The 12,103-nt window shown below is 40.2% G+C and overlaps 1 long non-coding RNA gene across 17 annotated transcripts in view; it reads right to left on the bottom strand.

The window, feature by feature from the left end:
* The window catches only part of LOC144317066 (uncharacterized), a 571,155-nt gene that overhangs the window by 452,869 nt on the left and 106,183 nt on the right, over positions 1–12,103 (bottom strand). For 4 of the 17 annotated variants that reach the window (XR_013382934.1, XR_013382941.1, XR_013382938.1 and 1 more), the window contains exon 4: positions 6,747–6,887. The exons of the other annotated variants lie outside the window; for them this stretch is intronic. This is a non-coding gene — a long non-coding RNA (uncharacterized LOC144317066). The remainder of the gene's footprint in view (positions 1–6,746; positions 6,888–12,103) is intronic. 17 annotated transcript variants of the gene reach the window in all.

Raw genomic sequence — 12,103 nt, 5'->3', positions numbered from 1 at the left:
CCTTTAAAAAATAAAAAGTAAAGCTGAGCCCTCAACTAAAATTCAAGTTTTAAAAAGAAAAGGCACTGGCTAAAATCTGTCCAAGAAAAAAACAGCTGCTTTTTACTATGGAGAACCTAGTCGATTTGCTTCATTTTTATTTTACAAATGAAAAATGAGATACTTATAATTTTTCATATCATTCATATTTTTAATATTTTCCTTTGATAATCCAATTAAAAATAGAATTCCCTAACCAAATGTTAAATCCCAGTGGTATTTCAAAGGATTACAATAGAAGGAGAAAAAGAGGGGATTCCTGGGTGGCTCAGCAGTTTAGTGCCTGCCTTTGGCCTGGGGCATGATCCTGGAGTTCCAGGATCAAGTTCCAGGATCAAGTCCCAGGATCAAGTCCCAGGATCAAGTCCCTGGATGGAGCTTGCTTCTCCCTCTGCCTGTGTCTCTGCCTCTTTCTCTCTCTCTCTGTCTCTCGTGAATAAATAAATTAAAATCTTAAAAAAAAAAAAAAAGGAGAAAAAGAAAGGTAGGAAAAAAATCGTCTAGTCTTGAAAAGAAAAATCTCATTTGATAATAGAAATATCTTTTGACAGATGTTTGCTAAATAAAATTTTTCCATATTATCAGAGTATTTCTTTTGCTAGATATTCCTCCCTTAAGCTCAGCGGTAGAGCAATGAGAAATTCTTTAACTACTCCTTTGCCAACCATAAGGTATATTTTTAAAAGGCCACGTATTACATGTGAAACATGGTACTTTCAGCAGTACAGATAATTCATGCAAGTATTAACTATTACTAATCTCTAATTTATAACACTATGAAGAGCGCCACAGTTAAGAAAATAGATGTTTATTCACTTTCTTTGGGAGATATTATTCAGCAATAATCTAAAAATCCATTAATCTTTGGAAAAAAATGTTCTTTTGATCAACTCAGTGCCACTAAAGCAATTTTCTCAAAAATAATGTATGATTGATTTTCCCAAATTGTTCTTTTTAATATTTAAACATTCATTATACCCAAAAATTCTAATGAGATATTTGACAGCTATAAGATGTATATTATTTCTCTGAAGTTCTTCAGATTTTTCTCACAGAAGAAAAAGAGCAAGCTTTTGGAGTGCCTTCTTTATTGTCTTTTCCTGGTACCCATCCTCCACCACAGCCACACTCAGAGCATATGACTAGAAGACCTGGCCCTAACTGCTTTTCACGAGTGTGTATTAGGTGGCAGGCACAAGGCACTTTGGAAATGGTTATTTTTTATTTGCTTTCCCCAAAAGAAACCATTTAAGAGGTGACACTCAATGAAGTTAAGTATGTTTTCTAAGCTCACACTGATTGGGTCAACTAAAATTAAAACCATACCAGGCTCCAAAGTGTATGTGGCTTTCAGCATCCCTTCTCCACAAAATTAAATCTGACCAACTTCAGAGCTTTTAAAACAGGAAAATTGTGGGGCACCTGGGTGGCTCAGTGGGTTAAGCATCTGCCTTCCCCTCGGGGGGTCATGATCCTACATCAGGCTCCCTACTCACAGGGGAGTCTGCTTCTCCCTCTCCCTCTGCCCTTCCCCCAATCAAGCACTCTGTCTCACTCACTCATATTTTTTTTAAAAGTCTTTAAAAAACGTTAAAAAACAAAACAGGAAAATTATGTTGATTCAGGTATTTTAAATATGGGTGGTCATAACTAATACTTGGCTGGGCTTTTTTCTGCTTTTAAGAAAAGTTAACATCAGGCAACAATCATTTCAGTTTAATTTATTTATATATATATAAGTTTATATATATGTTTATATATGTTTATATATAAGTTTAATTTAGATATATATAAATGTATATATGTATACATATACATACATACATATATATATATATATATTAAGATTTTATTTATTTAAGAGAGAGACAGAGCACGTGAGGAAGGTGGGGGCAGAGGGAGAAGAAGAATCTCAAGCAGCTCCTCACTGAGACTCCCCCCTGACACAAGGCTCCATCCCAGGACCCTGAGATCAGGACCTGCGCTGAAATCAAGGGTCAGATGCTTAACTAATTGAGGCACCTTTTAGTTTAATTTTTAGAACTTTGATTTTAAATTTAAATTAGGTTGAAATTTCAAATGAGGGGTGGTATGTGCAGTGGCAGGCAAAAATGTAACATGTGTTCACGTGTTCCAAAATATTTTGGACTTTTATTAGGGATGATTTCAGTACTATATTTTCAAAGTGAAGTGTTTGCCATAATATCAAATAATAAGAAAATTACATAAGTTGATCATTTAAAGGTAACAGCAGAAAAATTGCCATTCCTGATGGAAACTGGTTCTGAATGTTATTTACTGGTTAACCAAGTTTGAACTTTTTTCCCTAACTTTGTCTGGAGGCTGAGATATCCACCATGAATCCAGACCCTCACAAGGGCACACACATCATATAAAATTTCTGAACACCAGGGGCAGAATGAAGTGGATTTCAAGATAGCATTTAGCTGTCTACATCATTAGAAAGTAATATAACAATACTTACAAAATAATTCCCAGCATAGGAGCCTACTCTCACCCAAAAGGTATGAGTATAGAAGCAATTCATTTCCACATGTGCAAATTCTCAACCTCTCTATCTTCCAGGCAAACTTTCTCATGGAGTTCTCACCCAAGTGAAAGAATAAACAAAGATAAAGATAAAGGGCCCTGGACGCATGGGTGGCTCAGTAGTTGAGCATCTGCCTTTGGCTCATGATATGATCTTGGTCTGGAGATGGAGTCCCACACTGGGCTCCTTGCAAGAAGCCTGCTTCCCCCTCTGTCTGTGTCTCTGCCTCTCTTTGTGTCTTTCATGAATAAATAAAATAAAATATAAAAAATAAAATAAAATAAATAAAATAAAATAAAATATAAAATAAGATAAAATAAAGATAAGGGGCCCAAAAAAACAGAAGATCCTTCCCAGGAGCGTAGTGGTAAGGATCAAGAGGATGAAGGTTCCCCAATTTGCCAGCTATATAGCAGCTCTGGAAAACAATCTGCTGAGACCAGAGCAGAAGTTGCCAGAAGAAACTTCCTTAAGAAGCAAAATTAACTGAACACATTCAGATGAGAAATACACAACTGGGGGAAGTTTGAGGGTAAACTAGTGGTAGATATGAAAAAAAATAAGCAAATATAAAGCCAATTTTTAATCCAAGGGAATAACAATCGGGAAGGAAAATGAATGATATTTTATATGCTCTCTAGCTCGGCTTTGATTATTATTTGCATACCTCTCAGTAAACATTAAAAAATCAACAAGATAAAATTAAGATGTAACTGTATTCAGGACTTGTGACAGGAAGGGTTCCTGTGTGTTAGGAAGTCAAGAATGTGATTTCTAGCAAATAAAAATACAGGTACAGACCATCCAGTTAAGTTTTTATTTCAGATAAATAGCTAATATTTTTTTGTGTAAGTATGTCCCAAAAATTGCATGGAGAGGTATTGAAGAGGTGAAAAACAGCTAGATCTTCATCTTCTACAGCAGAGAGTCAAAACTGAAAAATCAGTAAGTAGCATGACAAGCCAAATAAATAAGTACTAAAATAGTTGAAAGTGGTTACCTCTGGAGAGCAAGAAATTATGAAAAGGAAGGTGGAGTGGTACTGTTTTTTACAGTAGGTACTTCTTTTAACAATTTTACTCTTTCTTTACACAAAAAACTTGATTGAAATACCTACTGAATTGTTTAAATAGATCTGAAGCAAATAAGACAAAATGGTATCATTTGAAAAAGCAGGGTACATAGGTTTTTGTCATATTAATCTTCCCCCCCCCCCCTTGGAAACAATCAGAACCATCTAAGGAACTTTCCACAAATACTTAAAGACTGTTGCTTTGCAGGATTTCTATATTATTGGGCTATTTGGGATTATGGTGGTGAACATCATGGAAGAGTTTGGAATCATGTCTTTTCATTAACTCATTCATTCAACAAATATTTATTGTGTACTTGTTACTTTGGGGAAGCAGATTACGTTACAGGAAATCGATTTGCTAATCACAAATATAGAAAGACCAACTCAACAACCATTATCAGAATTTCAGTCAATTCGAGTTGGTTGACCACACAGGAAGTGAGTCCTTCTCCCTGTCGCTGTCCTCCGAGGTCTTGCAGGCTTGTCAGTTCTTGAGCAGGGGACAGGCACTGGAACTCAAGGGTAGGAGGCCACATCCCTGGACCTTTGAGAAGTCCTTTCTCGTCTAAAATAGTGGCTAGAACAGTATCTGAGGAATTTATGTAACTGCCATTCAAATGATGCAGAGGTGATGGCAGTGAAAGGGAATGAGGCCTGGGGAAGCCAGAGGATCATCTGAAGAAACAAATGCTTGGACTTAATGATAGAACAGAAGGAAGGAAGCCCAAAGAATCCAAGACGTAAGTCAGAGATCACTTGGGAGCCTGGAAAAAACAGGGGTTCGCTGGAAGTGAAACGAAAATGTGGAAGAAGAGCCACATTCCCACTGGGGGAAGTTGAAAATTCACTCTTATGCGTATTAATTTGTCTACCACACCTACAGCTCGGTGACAGTCATGCCTCAAGCTCCTCATATTTTTAAAAATGTAAATGTGAAAAGCAGACAGGCAGTTCCTGCTTCTTGTCACCTCAAATATCATCGATGTGATTCCGTGAAAGTCTCTCTTACACGACTGTGCTTGACTCTTTGCCTCCTTCATCAGCTCCTTTATCAGATGCAGCAGCCCTCACTTGCAGGGCTGGTGGAGGAGCCGGTGAGCCCAGCCCGCCTCCGAGAAATCAGGGTGGGCTCGTCTATGCAGGAGTGCCATCTGGTGGCCAGGGAATGCCACCTCGGGCTTGTGTGCACAAGGAACAGAGTGGGACCAGGGTGGGCAAAGGGGCACAAACCTTCTGCTTCCAGCTCCAAGTTCCAGGTGCACTGAGGCCCCAACCCACACCTCTTAGCATCTAAATGACCCGGCGAGCAGATCCGCTCACTGTCCTGTGACCTACAACACCTGCTTTTTGATGCATTCTTAGCAAATGATAGGGTTGTGGTCTGTAGAGAGAGCCACAAAATCAGTATGGCTCACTATTTTTTTTTTCCTTTTTCATACACGTTTTCATCTTTGATGAAAAAGTGGCCTTTGCAGCCATAAATATAATTTGGCTATCTTCAGATCGCCAAGGAAAAGATTTACAAATACCCAGCTTGGAAGTGGCTCACATATAAATGGGTTCCCTTCCTTGACATCCTTAAAGTCGCTCTCCTCATTTGCTCCTCTATACACCCCCCCATACACCCCTGAAGAAACGTTAAGCTGTTTGATGCCCACGGCCCAAATTCGTCTCTTTTCCTGAGATTGACCAGAACATGTTGTCAGAACTTCACAGAGATGTATGTGCACGTCTTATCTCCCTTGCTAGGCTGTAAGCTTCTTGAGGCAGAACCCATTTCGGACCTAGGCATTAAAAGCTCCAAACAGCTGATTACCAAACAGTGTTTCTAATATCAGAGGGTCAAAGCATCCTTTCAGAATCCCATGCAAACGGTGGACTTCCAGGGCAAGAATCTGTGTGATCCGCACATACACGCAAAATTTTGCTCATACTCAAAGCACTTCTGTGGCCCCTTGGAGCCCGTTAACACGTTGGTCCAGTTAAGAAATCCTGATCTAAAAGCAACTTCTGGAACCGAGCTATTTATAAGTTGGAGCATGCTGTATACACAGAATAGGCCCATGCAGAGATGAGGAGTAAAGCTTGTAAAAATGGACTTCCCCGTACATTGTCAATTATCTACCCAGAAAAGAAGAGAGAAAAAAAAAAAAACTGTGCTTATAGAGATTAGTAAAAGGCACAGTGAAATTCCTCAAACTTGGAGGAATGAATAGAATGTGGAAGTTGTCGTCCAAGTGTCCACACATAATCAAGTGCCCTTCATTGCCAGGATCCAAAGGAGGGCCTGCCCCCACACTCAGCCCTGCCCTTTGCTGCTCTCTGGTATCCTAGCTTTTTGACCTAAGTGCAAAAAGCAAATCTTTCCCTTTTTCCATTTCCATTTCCAACACTTTCTTGCCCTTTCTTCCTCTCCCTCCCCTCTCCTCCCCTCTCCTCCCCTCCCCTTCCTTCCTCTTCTCTTCTCTTCTCTTCTCTTCTCTTCTCTTCTCTTCTCTTCTCTTCTCTTTCTCTCTCTCCCTCTCTCTCTCTTCCCCTCCCTCCCCAGGGAAAAATGTCCAAAACACAAAAACAGACATCTTGACCCTAAATCTGCCCATGCGTTTGCCCATGGGTAGCAAACCTGGTATCTTTTTATTTCTACCTTAACCTTCCCTAAAACCTCCTTCCTCATCTAAGAGCACTGAGCAGCCTTTGTACTCCTCCTTCCTTCCAAGAAAAGAACTAGATCAGAAAGCTCAGTGATATCTTGACCATATGCACAGGAGATTGCTATGGATTGAGAGGCCCTCCCCGGAGCGGTGAGGAAAGCTATTCCAGCACTTCACAAACTCCAGTCAGCACATCAATAACCCCAGATGCCTTGCTACCCACTCTGCATGATGCTTCCTTCCTCGCTCATGGAAATAGAAGTGTCTTCTCTCCACAGGAAAGTTTGATCTTCCACAGTGATTTCTCAATAAGGCTTTTAAAATATATATCTATTTTCACAGCACAGTCCAAATACAAGCATTTCATCTGAAGTTAGGCAAATAAAGTTTTGAGAGTTTACAGCAAGAAGAAATTAGCAATAAAACTTACTCAGCGCTTCCACACGTGAAGAGAGAAGATACTGCGGAAACCTGAAATCCAGAGCCCGGTTCTGAAATAACTGAATCACGTGCCAGGAGGGATGATTCGACCTTGGCCAAGTACACTGCAGAGAGACCTCAATTTCCACATCTGTTGAGGGGGCTGGACCAGATCAGTGTCAGCACCGAAACTGTCCAGTAGATGGTCATCTCAGAAACAGGTAAAGCAAAGGTTAGCAGCTTATACAGGTGGCCAGGAGGAGAGTCGGTGGCCCACCGACAAAAGCTCGACCAGTCAGACACAACCGGTAAACCAGAAAGTAAACTGAGGCAGGTTCAAAATCAAGCAGGGATGATAGTCAAGGTGGTCTCTGGCCAGCATGACGTGGGTACCAATGTCTTGGAACAATGTCTAGGCCATCCTAGCACGTCAGCTCGGAAAGGAATGGTCAGCAAGAAGCTTCAGAGAAAACTAAGCGTCAAAATATACATTGTACTCGCCTTAAAAGAACTGCAGGGCTGCATGTTGAGGCCTTAAAGACAGGGATTCTCAACTTGGGACTGATACTTTGAGTTGGAAAAATCCCCTGTTGTGGGGCTGCCCGGTGCATTGTAGGATGTTTAGCAGCATCCCTGGCCTCTACCCACTACATGCCAGTTGTACTCCCCCACCTCAGCGGTGACGATCAAAAGTGTCTCCCAACATCGCCAAATGTCCCTGGAGGCAAAGTGCCCCTGTTGAGAAGCACTGCTTTAAGAACACTCGTCGTGGCCACCGAATCAGCTGAAACAACACCCTAATTTTTCGTGACATCTTCACTATTATGCCTCTGGAACTTGACTGCATGGGCATCTCCCAGTTCTCTTAACCCTGACCTCAATTTGTCTTTACTCTGACCTCAATTTGCTCTCTGCCTGATGCTTTGGCCTTGGCATTTCAAACCATCCTTTGCCCCTAGCTTCACCTTTATCTAGGATTTAATGCTCTGTGGGCAAGCTCTAGATCAACACTTTCTCCTCTGGGCCTCAGACCCTACCCACCTGTCCTTCCCCCAAAGCTCCACAACCAAAATCCATTTGTTTTCCTGAGCAGCATTGTCTCCTGAGACACCAGCCATGAGACCCCAGAAGCCCAGTGCTCGGAACCCCTTCCCAAGACTGGAAATCCAGCAAAAGTCAGTTGAAGGGATAAAGCTGTTCTGTCTTTATGCCTGAAAATCCTAGAGGGTGACAAAATTGTTCTTCCCTTTCCTATACCAACTGCTGGGAAGATGGGGCAATGAGACAGCCTTTCCCCCTCTTGCCTGTGCAAGGTCGTAGAGCAGGACCCACAAGGAGAGAGAACCCAAGTACTTCTTTCCTCTGTCAAACACCCTAAGACCCAACCTACTTTGTCCTCTGCTCAGCAGGGCTGTCCAGCTACCAGTAGTCCTGGTATTGGTGGGTTCATGTCGCCAACCATCCCCTCAGAAACCTCTCTGACCTGCCCTCAAGGGAGTCCTAACCACTCTGCACCCTGTTCTTTTCTTAGGAATTTCTACCCATGATGCAAGTTTATTTATTCAAAGAGTCTTTCTTATAAGGGACTTCCCCTGATGTTTCAAGTAAACACATTCCACATTGCCAGAATGCAGCCACACTGTGATTTGCTTAACCAGATTCTCGCAGGCATACACACTTCCTTAATCTCCCTTCTTAACGCCCACTCCACTGAATATGTTCTCTCCCACCTTCTCCCAACTGTGCCATTGATTGTGTAATACTGAGAAAGTTACTTAACTTCTATCTGCTTTAGTTTCTGTATCAATTGAAAAGGCACGAATAACTGTTGCTTCTTTTTCAGGTCGATCTTTAGGTGTTAATAAGGCAGCATATTGAAAATGAAAATTCTACCAAGATGCCCAGTAAAATCCCCCCAAAATATTTCCCCTCCCCGGATGGTTAACCCACAGGGCCTTCAATTCAATAATGCATTAGATTTTATTCCATACGGAAAATACACAGGATGTTTAAAACTGGTAGCAAAACTTTAATAGAATGACAATCTTCGGGATTCCCGGGTGGCGCAGCGGTTTGGCACCTGCCTTTGGCCCAGGGCACAATTCTGGAGACCTGGGATCGAATCCCACGTTAGGCTCCCAGTGCATGGAGCCTGCTTCTCCTTCTGCCTATGTCTCTGCCTCTCTCTCTCTCTCTCTGTGTGACTATCATTAAAAAATAATAATAATAATAACAATCTTCTTAGCCACCAGAGGTGTCAACAATGGTAAAGACCAGCATACAAATGAAGAGGTCTCCATGGGGGAAGGAAGCTATCCCGGGAGAGAGAAATGACCATGTCAGGTATGCAATAGCCAAGATTCTAATGTAGGGTAGAATGTGGAAGTAGGTGAAGTCTGAAGTCTTTGGTGGGTCTACGATTCTAATCTGACTTCTCTTTGGCCACCAGTGATATTCATCAAAATCTAAGCTGGGCAGTTCATTTACAGTGGAAGGCTGTTCTTCTAAACAGGTTGTCGTTATGATATCCACTTTATCAGTGGACGTGAGTTATTCTTGGAATTTTTTTCCCCCTACACTTAAAAGGCTAAGGAAAAGGCTGGTGTTAATACTTAAATAAAAGGAGTAAGTTTTCTCTATGTTCAATTCCTTCCCAAGAACAAGCGCTATTTTTCCCATGCCTATTGCTGTTCTTTTGGGGGCCAAGGAACTCACCCTCTGCGTCAGAATTCTTCTGAGGCCACGGGGACATCAATAAAGAGGTAATTACAAGAGCATCTCATGTAGTGCTCAGCGAATCTCAGGGCACTGGAGACCATCAATTGTGTTTCAGATTTTTTAATTTTCAAGATCCTTTTCTTTTCCCAACAAAATCTCTTGCAAATCAAAAGACGTGGCTATTAAAAATATTATCCCTGCTATAAATAGCCTCTTTGTGTCCCTGCAGGAAATCTATTTCTCCTTAGGGTGATAGGAACCCCTACAACAGAGTAAGGAAAGGGTCATGTACAAGAAAGCACACCGATGAACCTTGCAAGATATCTTGCTCCATGTAATTACATTATATAAGACAATTCTAATGGCAGAGGATTGTCATTCATGGAACAGTTTGGCACTTTGGGGGTGGTACAGACATATCTTTAAATAACTTTGTGAAAAGATTCAGCAAAGAGAAAAAGGAAACTGATGTGATATCCACCCTGCTAGAAAGAGTGGCTTCACTAAACAATGTAGGTCAGGTCACAAACCCCCAGAAAGGCTGCAAATGGCTCTCTTCCAAGTGTTAGAAATTACTGGTGCATTTTTAAAAGCGTGAAGTACATTTTGAAAATAAAAATGCTATTTCCATGATTAATAAGATGTTTATTCAGTTATATGCAGTCTTTCACCAGACCTTTAAGTACTAGATTTTTTTCATCTTATTATCAGACTGCAGAGAGAAGAGTGGTAAGCCGATAAAATGCTCTGTGGGATTTAGCATTCTTTTATCTGTCCTTCCGCGGCCTTCAGTTTACTCAAAATTTTTGTATCTCAATAGTTTAATTACATGTGAAAAGACTCCCAATAACACACTTGTGTTATAGCATATTAGAATTAAGTGAAGAGAAAAACTTTTCATTATGGGGTTTTATTGTTATTCATTTGTACATTCATTTGACAATACTGACTTAAGCTGCTGTGTGTTCTCTTAAGCTCCAAATATTTTATGTCCCAGAGCTCCATCCAAGAAGCTACATAATTAAAAGAAAAGAAAAGCTTGGCTTTTTCTAATACTATATAAAGATAGCAGGATTTCAACAGGTTCTATTTTCATCCGTTATGAAGCCATCTTATATAAAAAGCTGCGCTTTTCTTTGTGAATGAACCAATTCTTGCCATTCCAATACTCGATCCAAGGGATGCATTAACAAAACTCAAAAATTATTAAGAATCATTGGTCAGATAAATCCAATATATATAAAATTAACCATTATAATGAAAACAAAACCCAACCTAACTAATGTTAGGTTTAAGAACTTATTCTCACTTGATAAACACACACACACACACACACACACACACACACACACACACCAGTTGCATTCATGGAAGAGTTTAACCAAAAAATATAATGTATTTCAAACAACCATTTTTCTTGCCTTAAACTGCAAACCTTATTCTGAGTAAGATCGCAAGAGAACTAAGTTTTAAAGGAAGAACATCAGAGAGTTCCTTTGATACTGGAAATAGTCCATCCCTGTTCTGAAATAGTTTTGCCCTTATGACTCTGCTCCCAAGGTAGGCTTTTCTGGCATAAGTAAATTTAGCTTTATTTCTGGAACAAGTAGTCTTTCTTCATAAGTGTCACACTGAGCTGGGCTGATTTAGCTTTCTGTCTTCTTTATACCAGCCTTAGCAAGTTTCAAAATATATGGCCATTCAAAGCAAGTTGTATTGCAAGCTTTTCTCATTTGTTTTCACTTATCAAAAAGTTAGAAGAACTATGTGACACTACAGTTCTTCAGGCAATACTAAGTCAAGGTCAGAATTCACTGGTTAACAGGAATGTTTCTAGCAAAAAACATGTGCAAATTCCCACACCAGGAACAAGGCCACAACTTGCAGACTGGGAAATTTTCACTAAAACTGAAAACAGGTGAACCCCAAAGCTCTCTGAGCAAGGAACTAAGAGGATAAAGACCATATAGACCCGAAGTTTCCATATCGCTGTATTCCTCAAAAATTTTAAATACGCTACTTTTGCAAAGAGATTTCCATTTATGCTGGCAACATTCACCCATAAAGTAAAGAGGTTAATATTAAGGTCACTACAAAGCAAATGCTTTTATTTCATGAGTATTTTAAGTTTTCCTTCCTGACATGATTGTTATATATGACTATGTCTAGGTTTTATGTCTGCCTTTGTATATCTGTGTGATGCCAAGTTCTTTTTCACAAAGGCTCTGGCTGATGTCGCTCATGACATTCTGTGGTGGTGATTTATTCCCTGACCTTATACTTTGGAAAGGACAGCCTGAAATACTCAAGAAATTGTGGGACTTAGTAGATTATACTATGAGTTATTTCTCTTTCCCAGAGGAAATATTACCAACCAAAAGCAGAGGCCAAAAGAGGGTCCCTCTTGATTGCCTGTATCCTTACAGAAGAACCATTTGAGCAGGATACTGGTTTAGAATTCAATTTGAAGATAAGATGGTGGTCGGAATACAGAGATAACATAGCGTGATAGTGTTTTGGCAAGTTTTCATTCATTTTTGAAACCTTGTGATACATCAGACAACACTGAACCTAAAAAGGCATCAGCACATAAAATTAACACCTGGTACTAAATATCACAGTACACCTTGTTCGATTTTTTTTAATATC

Source organism: Canis aureus, chromosome 7 (assembly GCF_053574225.1).
Source record: "Canis aureus isolate CA01 chromosome 7, VMU_Caureus_v.1.0, whole genome shotgun sequence".
Taxonomy (NCBI): domain Eukaryota; kingdom Metazoa; phylum Chordata; class Mammalia; order Carnivora; family Canidae; genus Canis; species Canis aureus.
Note: the sequence above shows the minus strand (reverse complement) of the source record. Positions and strands in the feature narration are given on the sequence as shown.